Source organism: Zalophus californianus, chromosome 6 (assembly GCF_009762305.2).
Source record: "Zalophus californianus isolate mZalCal1 chromosome 6, mZalCal1.pri.v2, whole genome shotgun sequence".
In the NCBI taxonomy this organism is placed as follows: domain Eukaryota; kingdom Metazoa; phylum Chordata; class Mammalia; order Carnivora; family Otariidae; genus Zalophus; species Zalophus californianus.
The window spans coordinates 76,798,978-76,813,902 of NC_045600.1; the positions used below are offsets into that span (position 1 = coordinate 76,798,978).

Consider the following 14,925-nt stretch of genomic DNA (forward strand, 5'->3'; position numbering starts at 1 on the left):
ACCCCTTTGTATTTCTCATGTGTTTGAAAAATGAGTGGTGAGGTTAGGGGTTATCATCTATAGAAATGAGTGAAATAACTTGCCCATGTGTTGATTGCACCAATATATATGACCTTGAGGTCATTAGTGCTATGTCCAGATTCCTTAAGTGATATCTGGATTGATAAGGGCTTTCCTGTTCTTCAGCTTAAAGGCCCCTGACCTGCCAGACCAAAAGCAAACGGGAGCTCTACCCCATGATAGGCACCAATTTACAAAAGTTGTGCCTTGCAAAGTTTATTTGGAAATAAGGTAGCCCTCAAAGTTAAGTTGTACTTTTACTTTATTTGCTTATTTAAAAAAAAAAAAAAGGTGGCTAGAGCTTGTCAAGTAGGGATATCAATGATTCTTTCAGAAAGTTAAATCTGAATATTATTCTTGGAGTTCAGCTACATTTCTCTGTTGGCTGTTAAATAGTAACAATCTGGACTCTGCCTCCAGCCAGCCGCAGAATCATTAAGATGCTCATTACCTCCCCCAACCACAAGAGGGCACCTAAGAATGCCGACTCAAAGCTACATCAGCTTCTTGGAGCTGGGAGAAGTGTGCAAACTGCAGAAGAGTAACTGGCCCTCAGCACCCTCCTTAGTCTCCTTAAGTCTCTTCATTGTGGACCATGACAGCACATCATCCACACAAAGTGCTGGGAGCCAAGTGCATGTGAGAAAGTCCTGTAGGTATTAGTAGAATAGAAATTACTATTTGACATAGTTCCAGTGCTTAGAATGAATGACTGTAATATAAAAATGCATAAAGTTAGGATTAGCCCCCATGTAACTGATCCTAGAATCACCTCCATGACCTGCATGTGTGCGCAAACACACACATATACACAGCTTTTTAAATCTTCCATATCTAAAGGGAAGGAAGTTTGTTTGTTTTTTTAAGTGAATGAAGAGTTATTTGAATATAGATTTTGTTTTGAAAAACAAAAAAAATATTAGATATGACAAGATAGGCTATGAGAAAATCATTCTAAATATTTATATTTTTAAAAAGTATCCTTTCGCCTGGCTGAAGAAAGTTTTGATTTCTTGCCTGTTTTTCTGGACCTCTCATTTATGCTGTATTCTGGCCCTTTTCTAAGACTATGACATGGGCTGGAGCTAGACAGGGATTTGAGGATGGGTGCAGATGCATTGACCCCTCTGGCCTCCACTTCTGAGCTAGAAGTATGTGAGGATATAACAAGAATAGGCAAAGATCTTATATGTGCATTTAAGTCACAAAAATCAGGTCACTGGATGCGTTCGCAGCTGAACTCATAAATGGTTTGCAAAGTGCACACAACTCCAACATGCACAAAGGTCGTGGGTTCGCACAAGGACATGCTTAATGTGGAGAGAGAAGTCTTAAGAACCTTGCATTTAGGTTATGTGTATCAAGTGAAGATGACAAGGATTTCAATAGCGATGATAATAGTTAATGCTAAGTACGTGGTTTTGGGTTGAGTGCTCGGCATCTATTAACTTATCTAATCGACACAAGAACCCAGTAAGATGGTTACTGCTATTATTCGCATTTCGTAAGTGAGGAATCTTCAGCCCAAAGGGGTTACATGACTTGCCCACCATTGCACAGAAGTGGTAAGGAAATGGAGCTAACAACAACTCCAGAGCTTGTGCTCTTAATTACTTGACAAAATGGTCTGTTGAACTCAGTTTAACTACATGTCCTGGCTTGAAGTACACTTCAAGGCTGAATATTCCTTGGTCATTGATTAGTGAGAGAAGTACGAGCTTTGGTGTCAGTAGACCTGGTTTCTACTTCTGGCTCTGACCTTAGCCAACTATTGAATCTTGGGCAAGTTCTTTAAATTCTCTGGCTCTCAGGTCTCATCTGTCAAAAGACGCAAACTTTAATTAGATGAATTACAACGATCCGGTCATTACTTCCACCTTGCAAATAGGGGCACTCAAGATCCACCAACTTCCGCTTTACTTATTAGAGAGAAGGTAGACAAGGGACTTAAGATGTGAACCAACATCTCCACACTCAGCCCCAGGCACCATCTGATAGATTGAGCTGCTTGATACCATCACACCATGTTGTAAGAGTCGTAGATATGTGGGAGCTCAGGGGATAATTGTCGATAACCCCAATCTTAAGAGACACAAATGGACTGGAGAATTCTCTTAAAAGAAACCAAGTTTTTTTTAATGTACTGGGGTACTGACAGACGGGGAATATGATGGGGGAAGACCACAACGAAGAGGCGCCAGAGATCTTGTCTTCAAGGCGAGTAGTTAGCAGTTGCGGTGTGTCCAGGCACGTAACATCTCCGGCCTTAGTTTCTGTAACTGTCATGGCATCCGAAGTGGATGTGTTTAAAGATGCTTTCCAGATGCAGAATATCAGATCATATCTGTGTGAACACCTTCACACACACATTTTACAAACTGAGTATAGACAAGTGTGTGAGTAGAAAGAAACTGCAAAATCGGACCTTGCTTGGTCAGTGAGGAACGTGGTATATAACGCAAACCAGCCTCACAGCACAGTTTTCTTCCTTCAAAGATGCCATGTTTCCCTTCTCATACTTGTCTCTACTTAACAAAAAATGCATTTGGCAGCATCAGCCTTTGGTCAGACTGGCCAGCCCCCATCAGCCGGTGTGGCCCTTCACCATCCTCTCCTCCTCCGTCTTTCAGAGTTTCCAGGGTCCAGAGGCCAGCTAAGAGTTCAGGTTACAGCAGACAAAGCTGTCCACGTGTTTCTACAGTCTGGCTTGACCCCACTACTATGGCCACACTTCCAATTTTTGATAAAATACCTTTTGGCCCAGAGCTTGATTTCAGTTAGGCCTGACCTGATTTCTCTCCAGCTGAGGCTAATTTGCATGGCTGTAAACACGGGCCTTACAAAGCTCACCAACTGTGATAAAAGCAAAGGAAACCTGAGACCACTGGAAACTCCAAAACCCGCCTTCGGTATCTGAGCCTGACTCTGAGTCACGCCTCAGCCCGGGAGGCTGCCAGCGTGCAGCAGCTAAAGAAATGTTATTCTGATTGATCTGATTAGGGCAGCAAGGTTAGCCATGGTCAATTTACAAAGACAGTATGAGAAGAAATCATGTGTGTAGCCATGTTATGGGTCAGCGAGGCCCCTGCCAGAAGTTATGAAAAGCCACAGCTTTGCCAGGACCATTATCAGATCTCCTGGGTGGGGTACAAATGAGATTGGAAGGTTAGGGGCCCCTCCAATGGGATGAATGACAAAAGGGATTGGGCTGAGAGGAGCTAGTGAATCATGCTTGCTTCCAGCTGGATTCCTTAGCTGCCAAGCCCCTTACATGTGAGTGGGAGAGCCTGGGAGTTCCCCAGTGCAGTGTGAAGAGGACTGTCCTAGCTCCTCATTGCAATGGAAAGGAGAGGGTGGAAAGGCTTATTTGAGAAGAACATGAGGCGCTAGATTGACCCACCGAAGCAGCCAGATGGAACCTATTGGGCATTCCGATCCCTTCCTCCACCCAAGAGTGGTTTAATTGGGATCTGGCTTCAGGCTCTGGTTACTAAATAACCTGAGTTTTAGTGTTTTCATTTTCATTAATTAGCTTTTATGCTAGGTACCTTATTAGTCAATTAGGCATTTTGCATGTGCAAAATATCCTAGGAGGTGAGAAGGGGGTCTTTAAAAATAATTTAGAGCTGCAAGTACCAAGGGGTTAATTCATGACCTAATTATCACATCACTTTTTACTCTCTCGTAGACTCTTGTACAACTTCCTTAGTTTACAGCAAGCACAAAAACTAACTTTTTAAACTTTGCTTTCAAATGGTTATTGCATTCATACTGATTTTGAGGATTTTGGATCCTCCTCTCTGGGTGTGGTTCTCTTCTTCCCTGTCCAATTTAGGAACATCAGTGTTACTTACAACACTGGGATAAGGTGCATTAATTAACAAAGAAAGATTTATTTAGAATGTAGCCAACTGAAAGCCACATTACTTGAGCTGGGGCTCATTATAGATAGTTCACTCTGTACTATAATCATCTTACTAATGGAAAAAATTAGACATTGAGATGGTTGCTTAGAGAAGAATGTGATTCAGAATGTAGCAGCAAAATGTCTAAAGCATACGATGTTTAGACTGATTTAGTAAGACCTTGGAGAAACTGGACCATGCAATGTCTTTGTTGTGGATTACGTCCCCTCTTGGGGTGTGGTGATATCCAGACAACTCAGCCCTGTGGGACACAGCCATTCATTTGCCACCAAAGGAAGGGGTAAGCCTCTGAGGCTGAAGGTATATGTGGAAGGAGATAGGTACAGACTCCCTGCACTGGTCTGCGAGTCCTCTCAGCTGAGATCTTGGGGTTTGTCCCAGAGCCACCAAGAAGCCAGGGGCAAGGCTATCATAGAGGCCTGAGCTCCAGGCCTCCGAGCAACTATTTCCTCCAGTACACCCAGTGCACCGAGAGTCACAACTAGTCTGAGGATGGAAGGGGGTAGTGTAGTAGTTCAACATGGGTTTCTTTCTGACTCATCACTGTGTTCATGGGACAAGGCTCTTCATCCCTCTAAGGCTCCTCCATACGGTTTCCTCATCTGTAAAGTGAGAGTAATAATAGTACCTACTTCAAAGGGTGACTATGAGAATTAAAATAATCTCTGTGTTTAGCTTGGTGCCTGGTGCACAGATGTTTGCTGCTGCCGCCATACTCTTGGCACCATCATCATTACCATGAGGAGTAGGAATAAGAACAATGAGAATCCTCTAGTGTCACCCCCAAGGAGAACAGAAGGTTGGACTCAACCAGAGGCCCCATTTCTCCTTCAGTCATGGCTTCTGAGCCCACAGAGAGCTACAGGAGGTCCCTTTTACTCTGTCCTTTCTTTGCGTGTCCCGTGGGGACACGACTATGTCATTTTTTAAAAAATGCTTTTAAGCTGGATGCTCAGAGATGAATGTCCTTGAGGTGTGCCAAGAGAAAACAGTGCAATAGAACAAAAAGGTAAAAAAAAAGTGTCTCCATTTTCTAGAACTATTTTTGTTTGGCTTTCATGGGAATCTGTGTTTGTGATACAATTTTAAATATGTCAGCTGCTGGCAGTGACATAGGTGGCCTCCTGGAATCCTTTTAGAGCATGGTAAGCTACAAATAAATATAAATATGTCTAGAATGGCTGATTTGGGTGATGATGGAATTCAAAGTATGATATTTTAGGTTGGTTTCCATATTAATGAAATAGACTGAATTAGCTATTATACTTTATTTAAATTTTCATCAGCATCATACATGGATATAATTTTAAGACTTAAGCGATATTACGGGGGCGCCTGGGTGGCTCAGTCAGTTAAGCGTCCAACTCATGATTTCGGCTCGGGTTGTGATCTTGGGGTTGTGCACTTGAGCCCCACATCCGGCTCCATGCTGGTCATGGAGCCTGCTTGAGATTCTCTCTCTCCCTCTCCCCTTTTGCCCCTTCTCTCTTTTTCCCCCTCTCAAAAAAAAAAAAAAAGAGAGAGAGAGAGAGAGAATTAAGGAGTATTAAAAGCCTTAAGAAAATGAAAAGATTCTGCAAATATCAACAAATTTCAAACAATTTTTCATACAGACCACATTCTCTAATCAAACTGAAATTATGTATAAAAACAGAAAGATAAATATGTCAGTAACAAAAACCTCCTTGCCTTTTAAAATTTATACTCATACTGTAAATAACTCATAGAGTAAGAAAGAAGTTATAATGGGACTCAGAGAAAACTTTTTTTAATTTAAATTCAATTAATTAACATATAATGTAATACTGGTTTCAGAGGTAGAGGTCAGTGATTCATCAGTCTTATATAATACCCAGTGCTCATTTCTGCTTCCTGAGTGATGGACAGTAAGCAGAAAACACTTTTAACTCAAAAAATAAAAATATTGTTTATCAAGACTCCTAGGATGTAACTAAATGTATGGTTATGAATGTTTATATTAGGGGAAAAAAAGGTCAAAAAAAAAAAGCTAGCTTCCAAAATTAATAGCTAAAAAAACCCAAAAAACAAAAAAACAAAGAAATTAGAAAAAAATGTTAGGTTTTTAGGTCAAATGTGATCAAATATTTACAGTTTCATTTGATTCAACCAAATACAGTTTAAAAGATGAGAATGGGAATTTAAAAGAAATTTTAAAACACAGTACAAAAGATCAATAAAGTTAAAAGTTTGTTCTTTGAAAACAATAAAATTCACACACTTTTGGCAGGATTGAGCAAAAGAAACATATATAAAAATATTAGGAAGGTAAAAGTGACTATAATTGCAAGATGCAATAGCAATGTACAAGATAAATGAGAATACCATGAGTAAACTTTTGCCAATTAAAGAACATGAAATAAAAAACACGAAATAAACAACTTCCTAGAAAAATATGAATTACCAAATCTGAGCTCAGAAGAAACAGAACACCTGAATGCCTATAACTATTAAGGCAATTCGATCAGTGGTTTAAAATCTTCCCACAAAGTACCGGATGGTTTTATTACACCAAATATTTCCTTCTTACCCAAAATGCTTTAGAGACTAGAAAATGATGTTACACTCGGAGCTGGTATATAGTCTTGATAGCACCATCAGACAAGGGCAGGAAGTACAGAAACATTACAGTCTAGTTTCTCTAATATAGATGTGAAGATCCTAAACAGAGGATTAGCTAATTAAATCCAGCAATAGATAAAAATTACTGTATTGAAAGCATTAAAGCAGACCTAAATAAAAGGAGAGCTATTCTGTTTATGAATAGGAAAACCAGTATTATAAAGATGTCAGTTAACCCCAGGTTGATTTCTAGTTTCATAGTAATTCTGATCAAAATCTAAATAGGATTATTTGGAATTTGACAAACTTATTCTAAAAATTTATACGGAAGAGCAGAGGTTCAAAAATAACCTTACAGAAACAACCTTAAATGTGATGGTTAGTAAAAAAAGCCCCACACACAAAAAAATGATTCCATTGATCTGAAGTTAAACACATGAAAATCCAAGGAATTTTATGGAATCACATATCTGTGGCAAAACTATTTTTTTAAGCAAAGGAATAACAAACATAAAGTTCAGAAAAAAAAATCTGAAAAAGAAAAATCAGGAGGATACGTATTCTACCTCATGTCAAGAAAAATAAAGTAAGATAAGTATGGTATGGTACTAATTGGCACAGAAAACAACAAAACAAAGATTAATAGAAAGAGTTGAGGGTTCAGCAGCAAGATCAATGTATTATATGCAAACTAATAGATGATAAATATGGTATCTCAGATCAGTGGGCAAAATTGACTCTTAAAAATATTTTAAAAATTGAATATATATATATATATATATATATATATATATATATATATATGGCCCAAAGGAAAGAAAAAAGATCCCTCCCTCGTATCATGAATAAAAATCCATTCCAGATGTATCAAGTACATGAAAGGGAAAAGTTAATAGTTTTTAAAAAAGAATATAGGAGCCTATGTTTTAACCTTACATGGAAAAGACACAAAAAGTATAAATCAAATAAGAAACAATGTACATTAAAATAAAAAACTCTAGTTCATCAAAAGATAGCACAAAGAGTATGAAAAGATAAGCCACAAGCTTGGGGAAGACATTCATAACATATATAACTGAAGAAGAATTACTCTCCAAGATACATACAGAATTTTTACTGATCAATAATAAGTTGGTCACCTTCTGTTAGAAAGATAGGCAAAACACATGAAGAGGCTTGTCATGGAATGAATGGTCAATAAACGTGAAGAGATGATCAACAAGTCAGAACTAGGAAATGCAGAGATCTCATTTTAGACCCACCAGCTTGGCAAAAATTAATAAGTATAACTGTGAAATATCGGGAGGGTATGGAATGGTAGGAGTTCTCATTGTGCTAACTGGGAGGTCAGTTGCTCCATATACTTGGAAAGCAATTTGGCTTTACCTAGTTCATATGAACATGTGTATGCCCTCTGTTCAAACTTCTGCCACATTTGTGCCAGAAAGACTCATATGAGAATGTTTGTGAAAGCTTTGTTTATAATAGCAAAAATCTGAAAATGACACTATCATTAGAGTAGACAAATGGACTGAGGTCAAGTCACCGAACAGAATACTGTACAGCTTTGGGGCGCCTGGGTGGCTCAGTCGTTAAGCGTCTGCCTTCAGCTCAGGTCATGATCCCAGGGTCCTGGGATCGAGCCCCACATCAGGCTCCCTGCTCCATGGGCAGCCTGCTTCTCCCTCTCCCACTCCCCCTGCTTGTGTTCCTGCTCTCGCTATCTCTCTATCAAATAAATAAATAAAATCTTTTAAAAAAAAAGAATACTATACAGCTTTGAAAAGGAGTTAGCTATCGCTCCATGCATTCACAAAGATGATTTTTAAATGAGATGTCAAGTGAAAAAAGTCATGAATGATTCCATTTGTCTGGAGGTCAAAAATGTAAAAGCCTACAAAGTTGATGGAATCATACATTTGTGACAAAATGATTTTTATAAAAAAAAATAAAAGCAAGGGAATAATAAACATAAAATCAGAAGAATGGGTCCTTTGGAGGAAGATTTGGGGAAGCTAGAGGGCTTCCAAAGGTATTAGTAGTTCTCACTTTCTTAGTCACTATGGACTTCCTATTTTGATAGACAAAGATTTTTGTATTTCAGAATTATATTTTAATTTATAAAAGCTCATTTTACTTCTTTTTTAAAAGAATATAATTAACTTCTTGAGTTCATAATTTATAAATTCATAAATTATAGTTTCTTTACATATTTTTTTTGCTTACTACTTTCTTTCTGTTCCATCTTCCAAGTTCCTTTTTAATATTTTTTTTGTTCTGACATCTGTATTTCAAGTTCAAGGATTTTTCAAATAGTTGGTGGCCATTGGCTGCTATATCATATATAAGATTGAGGCAAGATAAACCTGGATGGAAGCTCAGTAGAAATGGACAAGGTTTGCCCATTGGTGGGTCTCACCGTGGGGTTAACAGTTGCAGGCCAGCCATTTATTTCAGTTGGGAGTTTGTCTTTGCTTTTATTTTATTTTATTTTTTATTATTTTTTTATTATGTTATGTTAATCACCATACATTACATCATTAGTTTTTGAGGTAGTGTTCCATGACTATACTTTCAGGGATCATTTCTACAGTTTGTTATTTTATTTTATATAATGATTTTATTTATTTGAGGGGGGGAGGGGCAAAGGGAGAGGAAGAAGCAGGGTCCCCACTGAGCAGGGAGCCCGACTCGGGACTCGATCCCAGGACCCTGGGATCATGACCTGAGCTGAAGGCAGACACTTAACCAATAGAGCCACCCAGGGGGCCCCTTGTCTTTGCTTTTAGACTGATCTATTTTTCCAGATGGATTTCTCCAGACACCTGATTGGGGCTGGGGAGTGATGCATCAGCTTGACTGCTAGCATTCTAACAGAAAGCCTAAGAAAGGATGTAGAATTTTGATAATTACTCCATTCCACTACAAGACCTCCACCCCACCGTCTGCTCTCCCTGGTGTCCATGAACCCCAAGTCTGTCTGGTTGAATTTCTCTAGAAACTGTATTTCTTGAGCATATAGGTGAGATTATACACTGGCACTTAATTGCACTATATACCAACTTTTAAATCATCCCCTTATTTTTGGCTACCTCCCTTGCTGTTGCCTTCCCAAGCACATGATCCCTCTAATGCATACATGTCCAAGGTTCTCCCTTGCCCAGCAGACAATGAGATTTGTCCTTCCATAGTGCCATGGCATTTACTACTCTTTCAACTACTTCTGCCTTCACATTTTCTGTTTTGAAATTGCAGGGGGTCTACTAATTTCACTGAAGATAGATTTTGGTTTTGAAACTCAGTCCCATTATTTGTGGCTGGTTTTATAGGAGAAAAGGAAGTGAAAGGCCTTTCCTCTGCTACCCGACAACTCAAGTGCGTCTTGATTTTCACATTTTAGAGGCTATTGCCTTGTTGCAACACGGGTGATGGGGCATGTACATCCTTGCAGGAATGAGATGTGTTTCAAGGGAAAGCATACAGGACAAGTAGTCAGACGTCTGGTGACTCTGGGCAAATCACCTACCGTGTGCCTTTTGCACTTGTGCTCTTAGGGGGTGATTCGTCCATATGAGAACCTCAGGGTACTTACGCTGATGACTCTAGTCAGGATGGACATAAGGGCTCACTCTTCATGGATGATAGTAAATATTTTGGATTGCTCTGTTATCCCATTCACATGGACGCCTGAAGGATAGCATATAGCGTGTGCTCGCTGCGTGCGCATTGAACGCGAGGAGGATGATAAAGACTAACTACTAACTGGGGGAAATGTGCTGGGTTATATGCCCTCAGCCCTGACAGAATCTCCTAGCAGTTTTAAAGTACATATACACAGTGCTCTTTCATCTTTCCTCCCTTGTTAGAATTTCCTGGAATCCTCGTGTCATGTTTCTAGAACGAACTCAGTGAGCCTACTAGAAGTGGTGTGATACGTCTCCTGTTGTTGCTCAGAAGGTGAACAGAGTAAAAGGACTTGGGTCGTAAATAGCCGTACATTACAGCAATGGCTGCACATTGTTCTAGGTGAAGCATGTCCATAAAAGGGAAAACTAAAGTCGCCTCAGGCGTCCTTAAAGAAGGGAGTGTTCCTCTTTGGGTTTTGCCCCAGATTTTGCCTCCTGGTAGCTCAAGGCCTGAAGCTAGGAGAGCCCACTGTCACTAGCTCTTCACTGTCCGAGCAGGAGTGGAAAAAAGCCAGGTAATTTGCATCGTGGTACACTCTGAATCAAAGGCCATCCATCATTTCTGATATCTTGAACGCAGTGATTATCATATCAAAGACACATGATGACATTGAAGATAATAAGATTTCTGTTGTCCATCATCACTACCCAGCTTGGAGTAATTATTAGCACGTGTTCTTCTCAAAAGCCTAACACTCTAAACTTTGGAGAGAAAAAGCCCTATCGGGGTCACCGAGAATATATAGGAGACTGGGTTCAGTGTTTTATTTTTATACTTTTTTATTGTTATGTTAATCACCATACATTACATCGTTAGTTTTTGATGTGGTGTTCCATGATTCATTGTTTGTGCATAACACCCAGTGCTCCACGCTGGGTTCAGTGTTTTAATATTAAATGAGGAATATTGCTAAGACAGGGAGTCCCAAGGTCTTACAAACTTTATTATTTAGAATCCTTAACAGGCTGGCATGGCTTATCTGTGTTGCTGGTCTTGGCCTTATATAAGAAAGCAGTCATTCTTGTCATTCTTGACTGGGCACATACCTTCAGGAGACAGAGAGGGACAGGGGCACATTTCCAGGTGGTTAGTCCAAAAAAAAATCTGGGAATTGGGGATTGTATAAACATATATGCATATATGTCAGACGTTGTGCTAAGTGCCGATGAGAGTGAACAACAGAATATGTTCATTTGAGGTCACCTGACTCCAGAGTGTGGCCCCTGGGGCAGCAGCATATGCATTACCTGGGAGCTTACTAGAAATATAAGACCCTCAGGCCCTGGGTTAGTTTCCTGGGCCTTCCTCAACATACCAGGTGACTAAAAACAACACAAATTTATTGTCTCATAGTTCTGGAGACTAGGCGTCTGAAATCAAGGTATTGGAAAGAGCCATCCTCCCCGTGAAACTGGTCGGGGAATCCTTCACCTCTTCCCATCTGCTGGTGGCTTGCTGGCAATCTTTGGCATTCCTTGGCATGCAGCATCGTAATTCCATTCTCTGCCTTTGTCATCACTTGGCATTCTCCCTCCATGTCTCTGTGTCTTCCCATGGCCATCTTCTTATGAGGACACCAGCCACATTGGATTAGGGGCCCATGCAACTCCAGTGTGACCTCATCTGTGTTAATTACACCTGCAGTAACCCCATTTCCAAATAAGGTCACATTCGGAGGTACTGGAGATGAGGACTTCAACCTATCTTTTGTAGAAGGAATACAGTTCTATCCCAAACTGAATCTCATTCCTAGTGGATAAGAATCTATATTTTTAACAAGGTCCCTGGTAATTCACGTGCACACTAAACTTCTAGAGGATATCCCACAAATTCTTAATTGCCTTATACTATAGACAGCTTTCTATAGGCAACTGCAGGCTTTGCCTACAGTTTGTAGAAGTATGTAGGATCCCCACCCCATGCAGTCCCATGCAATTTAGGAATGACTGAAAGAAAGCTTTCATCCTTCTCCTCAGTGCTAGGTCCAGTGGGGAGAGAAGGGGAAGAGAGGGAGCATTTCCTCTACTTGTTTTGGTAGCCATGCAGATTGCTTGCTGGGATGGGATTTTAAAGTAGGGTTATAAATACAGAAATTTAAAACAAAACAATAAAACATGACTTAAAGCTCCATGCCTCTGGTATATCTTGAGGGGTGAGCCACTGTACTCCCATCCCTCCTAAAACAGAGAGTAAATAAATTCTCCATCCAGCGGTTAAAGGCCAAGTTATACATATGGAATAAGTTCCTGGCCTTGGGAGGGTTTGAGCCATGATGGTTGGAGGCCACCTGAAGGCATGGAATTGAATTTTCTTGGGTTATCCTGATGCTATTAACATCTGTCACAAAGAGAGTCCCTCTTTCGTCTCACTCTTGGACCACCATAGCTTAGCATGCACACCATAAGTTTAAAAGGCAGAGTCTTGGACAGCTGGGCCTGTGTTTTGTTTTGGTTCGGTTTTATGTTTTACTAGAGGCTGGATCTTTTCATAGTCTCCTGTTTTCTTTTTTCATTTTCCTTTGGCCACATAGCCCTCTGTCTAGTTGCTTCTCCCCAGGTCTGCTGTCAGTGGCTTAGAACTGTTTCATGTTCATTACAGCCAACACCCCTGGAGGGGCCTTGAGCTCTCAGAGACAATAGGATGGCATTTCTCACCTGTACCTTTGTGTGACAGTACTTTGGCCCAGCCTGAAGACAGGGCAATGAATGCACTGATGTCTCTTGGTCATTTTCTCTCCTGAATCTCTGATCAGGGGGAAAATGCATGTGATTTTGTTTTGACACAAAAACTTCCAAACCACCAGAATTATCTCCTGCCCATATTCCTGTCTCCCTTCACCCCATGGTGCCCCTCACCCTGTCCCAGTCCCGGCCTTCACCTGCTGTGGTCTTCTCTCCATTTGCTTTCTGAACAGAATTCACTGGTCTGAAAACCAATAAAAGGGCTTTTCTGTCTCATCAGTAAGGGTATGGGATGCCAAATATGTTCTCAGACGCAAGACAGGATGACAATTCGCCTTTTCACATTTCTTGGTGAAAAGCCTAAATCCTTAAAGTAAACTTCATCTGAGCAATTTTATGTGTCCCCAAAAATAAGGCCATGGAAGAGATTCAGACCTAGCAGTCTGACAGAACAGTGAAGCTTAGTTTTCCTTGAAACATTTAGCGGGACAGATAATCAGGCTGTGTGTGGAAAGCTTGTTTTAATGGCCTCATCAGGCCAGTTGACAGAGGCCGCTACCCAGAAGCCTACCTGGCCACTGCTGACCTATTAGCTTGTTTGTACCAAGTCAGGTGACACTTCATAATATGGCACCATGGGAGCCAGCCAACCGACTCCTCTGGCGGTGATGCCAAAGAGTGGCGGGGGGTAGAACACAAGAGACGGAACAAGGAACCTGAGTCAGCATTTATTTTCCTGGGTACCTGCCAAGAAACAATTGCATGTTTCCAAGGAAGTGTTCCCTCTCCCTGAGGAGAGAGAGAGAGAGAGCAAGATGACAGCCAGCTCTGGTCTTGCCGGTCCCCTCCAGCTGGCCCTTGCTCCTTGGCATCGGCTGGGAGGAGGAGTCGCTTACCTGTCTCATCTCCAGTCACTGCCACACTAGAAATGGCAGGGAGGGCACAAGAATAGGAAGTGGGATTGTGTCCGTTGTTTTGTCCCATGAATTTTTTTTTTTAATTTTGTGTATAAGGCCTGCATCCATGGGCTATTATGCTTCATGGCCTTGTATTATCTTGTATCACTTCTTAGAATTCCCTTGGGAAATTCTCACTCTTTCTTCCAAATTAGATTTCTATTGATTATAAAGTAAGAACTTGCAGTTTGGTGCTGGAGGGGCTGCGAGTGGGTGACAGTTCAGTAAGGGAGCACTAAAACTAAGGGTTCCATGTTATATCATATCTCGTCCGCAGAAGATGCTGCTCTCCAATCCAGCCGGTCAGGACTCCACACGAATTTATGATTTGGATGTATCCAGAGCAGGTTTTCAGCTTGACTATCAGAGCTTGTAGCCTGTAGGATAGGTTCATCAATTTCTATGTCTCTAACGTAGGGTTCTGTCTGCCTACCAACTTAGTCCACAAGAATGCCTTCGAGGTAAATGCAACAGTCCTTATGAAAGCACCTGGATCCCTTTGGCAGCCAGTGGCTTAGAAAAGCAAGAGATTCCTGTCAATGAGACAAGCTGCCTTCTTATTAGTAGTGCATGGGCTTTATACCAGCCTCTTAATGTCTGTGGTTTTGCCAAATAATGGCAGTCAGTGAGTACTGATATGAAGCATAAGCCAAAGATCACCAGTCTGAGGGCACAAAAATAGAAATAATGATTTTTTAGAATTTTGCTTTGGAGAGGCAGATTGTCTCCTTTCTGTGTATTCTCCGCCATCTTCAGTTTCCTTGAGAGAGGCAAACCACAGACTCATTTCTTCTACAGAGTCAAACATGACTCACGCATGGATATTTGAAATATATCCTTGTCACGTAAGGAAGTATCTGCCCATGTCTGTGGATCCTTCATTTATTTGTTTGTTTTTGGTGGAGGGAGGGTGATTCAGACAGGAAAGGCTGCAACTTTAACATGTCTTTATTTGCCTAAAGTGCCCAGGAGATGTTTGTTGGCAATAACATATGTGGCTGTATTTAACTAGATAGGGCGCCTGTTCTGTGATAA

At 40.8% G+C, this 14,925-nt stretch overlaps 1 protein-coding gene and 1 pseudogene across 6 annotated transcripts in view; both read left to right on the forward strand.

Moving 5' to 3' along the window:
* Positions 1 to 14,925, forward strand: part of FMN1 (formin 1) — a 443,362-nt gene that overhangs the window by 244,734 nt on the left and 183,703 nt on the right. The gene's annotated exons all lie outside the window — the stretch shown is intronic.
* On the forward strand, positions 9,129 to 9,300 carry LOC113910827 (annotated as a pseudogene).